This window comes from Aotus nancymaae, unplaced genomic scaffold, assembly GCF_030222135.1.
Source record: "Aotus nancymaae isolate 86718 unplaced genomic scaffold, 86718_ANA_hifiasm-v0.15.2.pri h1tg000006l, whole genome shotgun sequence".
Taxonomy (NCBI): Eukaryota; Metazoa; Chordata; class Mammalia; order Primates; family Aotidae; genus Aotus; species Aotus nancymaae.
In genome coordinates, this window is record NW_026988417.1 from 31489175 (window position 1) to 31497183 (window position 8009).

An 8009-nucleotide genomic window follows, 5' to 3' on the forward strand; every position below is an offset into this window, starting at 1 on the left:
CTGCTCAAATAACATGTTATAAGTCAGACTTAACATCCCAATACAAAAGAAAAATAACCTTCCCCCTGGCATTCCCTATTGGCTCTTACCCTGCTTTATTTGCTTTTGTAATACTTATCACCATCAGCCACTTACTGTTTACTTTGCCATTGCATTCCAACAGAATGTAAGCCCTTTGATGGCAGGTATTTCAGATGTCTTGTTCATTTCTATATTCCCTGAAGGACAGCTGGCACAAGATAAAGGCTCACTAAATATATTTAAATATAGTTTTGTTATCCTTGTTGAGCTCCTTTGTAGGCTCTACCTCTTACTTTAGAAGTCTGTCCTTCAATTGCAGGCAGTAGGAATAGAGTCTTGTTGCATGTTCAAATGAATAAAGCCCTGTATTAAATAGCAAATTTTGAAAGCTAAATGAATAGCCCAATACTAATATATGGAGAAAATGAGAACACACTTTCTGCAATTTGGTAGCGGAACTATGTCAGAGAATTTCTTTAGAAGCCTGTACTAATGTACTATAATGGGTACTAGTACATTACAATTATACAAACAGTTTGGTAATTTATATCCTCTTTGTAATTCATGAATGGATCATTTAATTCCTTAGGAGCATTATAGCATTTGAAGTTTTCATGCTTAATAAATCTATTGAGATTGCTACCTTTCCTATTCAAATGGAAAAAAAAGAATTATCTTGTTTTTTTCATCCAAGTTTTTTTCCTAGGGATAAATTAGACTGTGTTAGTTGCAGAGTTTTATTAAATTTCCAAGTCTGTCACTGATAAGAGCCTTTTCATAGAAAAAAATAATTTTATGCAAAGCACAAAGTTATATAGAACTCAATTTATCATACTATCTGTGTGTCTATATTATTCAGTGATAATATTCACCTTATCTCTATCTAAGATAGATAATTGTAAGATGATTTTTCTACTTGTATATTATGAAATTTAACAAGACAAAGTTACAAATTTTGCTGGTGTGAAAACCTGTTTAGAAAAAATATATTTTGAATGAAATATAACATCTTAAGAGTTATTGGCAATTCCGAACTCTATACATTTATTGTGTTTTCTAAATATTTTCTAAAAATTTTTTGAAACCATTTGCAAAAGAAAAGTTATAAAAAATAAATTTTTGTTACTTTTACAAAATCGTAATTATATGTTAATAAGTTAATCATGAAGGTTAAAATATTTGCTGCATTGAAACTAAAATTTTTTTTAGGTATTTTGGTGAATATTCACAGTTAAATTAATGTTAATACTATCAATAGATTGGTAAAAATCTAAAATTATATACACTTTATGCATATTGCATGGTATGGTAAGTAGCTGCCTGATAAATTATATTTACCAAGATTTTGAATGAAGAATGCCATCTGGCCCTGTTTAGTTTCTACAGCACTTTTAACTTAAAATACTTGGGTAAAAATTCCTTCTTCAGGAAGAAAATGTTAATTTCACATTCCTCATTCCACATGAGGAATATAATCATGAGCCTTTGTAAGAAAACAAAACTAACTACTACTTCCCTGTAGACTTTGCCTAGGAGTAAACGCACAATCCTAATTCCTCCCAGCTTCTACAAAGCTATTTTGAAAATTTCTTTTTACTTAATTACTTTGTAAGTGGTTGTTGAAGCTTTTTTTGAACTCATGTAGTTTCATAGACTCTGCTTTTTCCAGTCTTTCTATCTTGTTCTCAAATATCTGTGTCAACACTCCTCTCCATTTCTCTAGAGAATTTAGGATTTGAAAACCAAGGACATGAAAAGATCTCGATGTATTTCCCTGTTTAAACGTTTTTATCCTTGTTTTAGCCTAGACTTCCTAGAACACAGAACTCAAACCTAAAGAATGTATGCTAATATTTTAGTGGCGAATGTAATTCCAGGAAAGCAAAAGTGAGTTAAATGAAGTGTGAGTCAGGGAGAGAAAACAAATATAAGGGAAGAATACAGCTTTTTGCAAATGTAGTCATTTTGGAATTACAGCTTCTCTGAACTGTTGTAAGAATAGGGTTTAGGGCGAGGTAAAGCATTCATTTATTGGTCACCTTCTGCTCTCATTTGCCAAATGTAGCCCTACCCCTCAGTTGTGAGTTGCTTCATCTGCAGTCATCAGCGGCCAGTGGAGAAGCCAAACCTCAGCGCTGCATTTGGCCTTCTGAGAAGTGGTGGAGGGGCCAGTGCACCCTGACTATGACCACCGTTGGCAGGGTGGAGGTATCCTCATGGCCTGCTGTGGCTGAACAGAGACAATGCAGAGGCTTCCTGTAGCAGAACAAATTAGGAAGACCCAGAGGGAAGTCAGAGCTTGAGGAGGAAGGTGGGTGCCTAAGATGTACTGGAAACATCCCCTGGACAATGCTCATCAACACGTCCAGCTGTTAGAACACTGGAAAACCAAAGGAAGAAAGAAAAGAAAATTATCACTGGAAAAAAACTAACAGAAATCAATAAATTTTACAAACTACTGCCACAGTTTGTATACAATATGACCAACAGAGAGGCCAACACATAGAAACAGTGACTACATAGTAATTGCTATCCATTATTACATTTATTATGACTATTTTTCTTATAACAAAGTCTATGATGGAGTAACATAAAAATAGCCAAAAAAAAAATGGCCATAACAAAAAATGGCCACTTTTTAAAATGATATGTATCTTAACATTTGGAATAGTTCTTATGTTCCTGGAAGTAGAGCAGAAAGCAAAGTTTTTAGAAAATAGAAGTTGAAATCAGGAAAAGGAAAAAAATGATTTAAAACATAGTTGAACTCTTTTTCTTACAGTGGGGAAATACACTGCAATGTATATCTAACAGAGGATGACTTGCAGTACCTGGAATTCCAGGAATACAGAAGAAACAGGCATCTCTGTCGGTAAAACTTCAATAATGCTTCATGCCCTGTTATTATTTTAAAATCATCAGGCAACTATCAGCTTCATTAAAATACCTGCTAAGACACTGGCACAGTCTTTTGGAGCCAGTCCCATGGCTATAAATATTTGAAAATATTCAAAGTCTTGACCATGGTACCACAGTAAGTGTGGCAGCCAAAATGTCTGTAAAGGTTCCAGAAGTGAGCAAGACAATTGCTGCTCCTTAAGGCAACTAAGCATGGCTTCAGTAGTTCCATCTGTTGCACATGGAGACTCAGATAGTAATTTTGGTCTTTAAAGTAATCCACTTTGTTAATTTCACATTCGTCATTCCACATGAGGAATATAATCATGAGCCTTCCTAAGAAAACAAAACTGAAAAATAGGCTTTTATCTTCAATGGAAAAGTGAATGGAAACCTTATGATGAACCTAAAATAATTTTGTCAAAACATTTTGAGATAAACAGTTGTATAAGAAAATCATATTTATTTTGTATAGCAAAGAAATAATGGGCTGAAGATAAACTAACTTTTAAAAAGTTTAGTTTCTTTTATTTTACTATTAGCTCATCACCTTATGAAATAGAATGTGAGCATGATGGTTGTGGTTATCTAGGTATGTCGCCTTAGTCAATCCTCCTACCTCCCCACCAAAGGTAGCCAATATACTAAATTTTGTGTTTGCCATTATTTTGCTTGGTTTTATTAACATCCAATATATAATGGTATTCCTGAGTCACCTATAGTTTAGTAGCGTGCGTTTACTTTTTCTAAAATTGCATCATTTGTATGCATTCTTTTTTGTTTTACTTTTCCTTATTTTTAAGTTTCTAAGACGTATCCATGTTACAGTGCATAGCTATAGTTTATTTCTTTACATGCTCTATATACTGTGTATATAATTTTGTATGTTTTGCTATTTTCAATAATATCCTAATTATATAACTTTTGTTATCACAGTTAATACTCATTACTTCTGAATTTATCAGATACTATGCAATTGAAAAGCACAATTCAGCCAAACGACAGTAGTACTTTTCTAGATAAAATGGCTCACTGGAAACCTTTAGTTTATATTAGATGGGCCTTGCTCTTGTGTGTGCCATTATTCACATGTAAAAAAGTTTAAGTTAACAGTCCATAAATAAAGAAACTTCTTATTGCTATTGATAAATTATTTCTTGAATGTGTCCTAGTCCATTTTCTGTTGCTATAATAGAGTATCTGAGACTGGTTAAAATTATCATGAACATAAATTTATTTAACTTGTGGTTCTGGAGTATGGGAAGTCCAAGAGAATGTCACCAGTTCTTGGGACCAGCTCACAATATCCTTATGCTGTGTCATCCCGTAACAGTAGGCAGAAAATCAAGAAAGTGTGTGTGAGAGAGGTACCGGTAGCCAGGTTTTCTTTGTAAGAACACAGTCTCTGGCTAACTAACCCACTCCCATGATAACAACATTAATCCACTTATGAAGACTTACCACTCATGACACAAATACCACTTATTAGATTTTACTACCAACACTGTTGCATTGGGGATTGTTTCCAACACGTAAATTTCAGGGGAATGCATTAGAGAAACAGCAGAGTGCATAGGGCATCTTTGCTTAACCTATTTCTATCACACATTTCTATCCATGTAACAGCACTAAGATGCTTCTTGAGTTCATTACCTAAAGTTCAAACTATGTATCAATAAAAATAAAATAGGATTATTCTGAGATACCTAGGTTTGGACTATATCTATTAATCCTACCAGTTAAAGAGAATTAAACTTCAGATTCAAAATGAAATTTCAAATTACTTCACATTCATTGACCATTAAAAAAACATTCGAAACAAGAAAGCAAAAAATATCTCCAAGGCAATAAAAAAATAGTGATTGATCCAACTTGCTCGGTTTTCTCAGAAAGGAATTTTAATGATTTTATAACAATTTTGTAATATTGGAAATTTCAAGTTTCCAATATTCATTCTGTTTAGCCATATCCAGAAAATAACTCTAGAGAAAATATACTTGGCATATTTAAGGGCAAAAATTAATCTGAGAAAGGACAATGTAGTTAAAATTCATGACAGCTACCAAGTAAAGATGCTGTTGTACAATTCAAACATTTTAACTACTAAAAAATATAGGAATACAGTATATAAATAAGTATAATCAATTATACATTATTGTTAAGGTATAAATAAAGTTAAGATAGTATAAAATAAATTGACATATTTTTAGAAAACACATACACTTTTTTTTTAAAAAAGATGATATTTAATATGTTCAATAAATATTGTTTAAATTATTTACCTTTAGCCAGTTTCTAGATACTGGAGATATCTAAAGTGATATAGGATGGTGCACATAGCATGATGCAAAGCAATTTTTCCAGTGATATCCATCTTTGATGTGAGTCTCTGGTGTTCAGATGTTATGAGATTTTTGTGTAGATAGCTTTTTGTTCTGTGAGTATATACATGTGCATATCAGTGTGTTTTTAACATTCAGCTGTGTCTTAAGTAGACAACATCAGTTAGCATGGGGAAGACATGTTGTAGAAATCAAAAGAAAGGTCATTTGCTTTATTAACACAGTAATTTGATAACAGATATTATCCTCATTTTTTATTGTTATGCTGTACATTTAAAAGTTGCTCAAATATGTCAGACAATCATTCGTTTAAATAACATTTTTAAATGTATTGGATGTGCACTATGTGCTGGCAATTGTTCGAAGACCAAGGAACATAGTTAATACACAATTCATGTTTACTAGCTCCTTTTTTTGCATTCTTCTTAACTTCAAGTGTTTTTTTCCCCTCCTATCTGTGTTACACATTAGACAGTGATTCACCTGCTTTTTGAGATATCCTAAGTTTATAGTATTATTACTATATCCTTTATCTTAAACAAAACATGTCAATGAATAGAAACTAAGTTTGCATTGTTTCACTAATCTTCTTAACACTGGATACTGATAATTCAAATAGAAAAACAAATAATAGGTTGGTGCAAATCTAATTGAGATTTTTGCCATTGTAAGTAACGGCAATACTTTACACATCGTTTAGTAGTGCTTTGTCTCTGTCTTTAAGGCTATGTATTTAAAGGCATGGCTGTTGTGTTGGCAAAATGACTCATGCTCTTTAAGATTAAAAAGTGTCTGATGAAATGGACAATATCATTATAATATTCCAATTAACTTAAAACATTGAAATTTTAAAATTAAAAAGTTGAGAAAGTGATGTTGTCTTAATGGCAAGAGTCAAATGAATTATTGAATGGCATCGCATTATCTTCTTGCTTTGAGACAACTCCAGGAGCTGAGAATAAACACTCAGCAGAGAGTAATGGGGACTACAGAATCACCAACAACAGGAAATAAAATTACCTCAATGGTATTAGACAGAGCGTCAGAATCTAGGAGCTGTAAGCCTCTGGGTAATACAGAATGGATGACTGTTTAAAATATTACAACATAGACTTTTTCTGAAAGAAGACATAGAAAAGGCTAAGTCTGAACTCATTTAAACAAGAAAGTAGTTACTGGGAAAAATCTTGTTTTCATTGCATATTTTTGTGAATTTTGACAAAACTTCATTTTTATATTTGGAGATTATGTTATTCACTTTGCAATAACCAGGACAGCTGTACACTGTTTAAAAGCAAATATCTATAGGAAAGCAGTACATAAAAAATTACAAACTTATTTATTAAATACTTAAATTTTGTGTAGTTATTTACATATTTATAAGGCCCAGGGGTTTCTGAAATGAAGAAGGGCTTTCCATGGGAAAAAGAAGAAAATTCACGGTCAAGATAGTTGTGGACAGAGTATAATTTGCTCTCTGAAATTGAAATTTTGAAAATTGAAATGCTTACCAAAATTGCATGTAAATGTTCCACAATACTGAAAAACAAAGCGGAATCCTTAAAAATTAGCATATGTACATAAAATAAAAGCAAAAGACACTATATTATAATTTCATGGCAAAAAATTCTGTCTTAGGCATACCTTGGTAGAGTATTACCAACATACAAATAAATAGATGTTTCATAAGCCCCCAAATTTGTTAGATGTAATGCAGATTAAATTCATAAAGTAATATCTGATAGACACTTAATAAAAAGTTTTTTTTTTTTAAAAGTAATGGTGCTAATTCAGTAACTAAAAACTCAAGAAGTCATCATAATAGATCCATTTTTGAACCTGGCATGCAGACTTATGGACTTCAAGGCAAAGTACAGGTTAAACACATAAACAACAATGTTAATCTCTTCATTATATCTCATATTTATCAAACTTTCTTACTGATGTTGTTAAATTTTTTTTAAATTTTCATCTTTTATGAGGTCTTCCCAGATTGTTGATGAATACAGAAAAAAAACTTGACAATTTTTAACACCTTGACTTTTTAGTTATAGCTTTTAAGATAAACTATATCATGTATCAGAAGCTAAGATCATTGATTTGAGACAATTTCTTTTTTTAATGTAAGAATTTAATGCTCTAAATTTTCTTCTAAAAATTCCATTAGGTGGACTTCATACATATTAATTTTGTTTTATTTATTTTTATATGTTTTCTAATATCTATTTTGGTTTCCATTTTAACTTATTTGACATTTAGAAATATGGTGTGTAATTTTCAATTATTTTGAGGTGTTTCAGATATCTTCATGTTATTTAATTTTAATTGAATTATGTTGTGGTCTAAGAAAACACTTTGTAAGATCTTAATTTTTCCAACCATCACTTTTATTATGGTGAAGGATATGGTCTATCTCAGTGAAGGTCACATGTGAACTTGCAAAGAATATACTGTCTGTTTAGCTCGGTGTGTTCTAGCAATCAATGTTAATTAATTCAAGTGGTTATCAATGCTGGTCAGTGCCTCAACATTTTTACTGATCCTTTGTTTATTTTTCCCTGTAGGGAATCAGTCAGAGTGGTGGGAGAAGCTATAGGGAAAGAAACGGGCCTTAAGAAGGTCAGAGGGCTCTGCCAAGCTTTGGAAGAGAATAAGCTGAAGGCAGCTTTTCTCTTAGCTGAGGCGGAGGGTGAGAAGTAGGTGCAGGTAAATGTAGGGGAGTTTATCAAAATAGGCCTGTTTACTTAT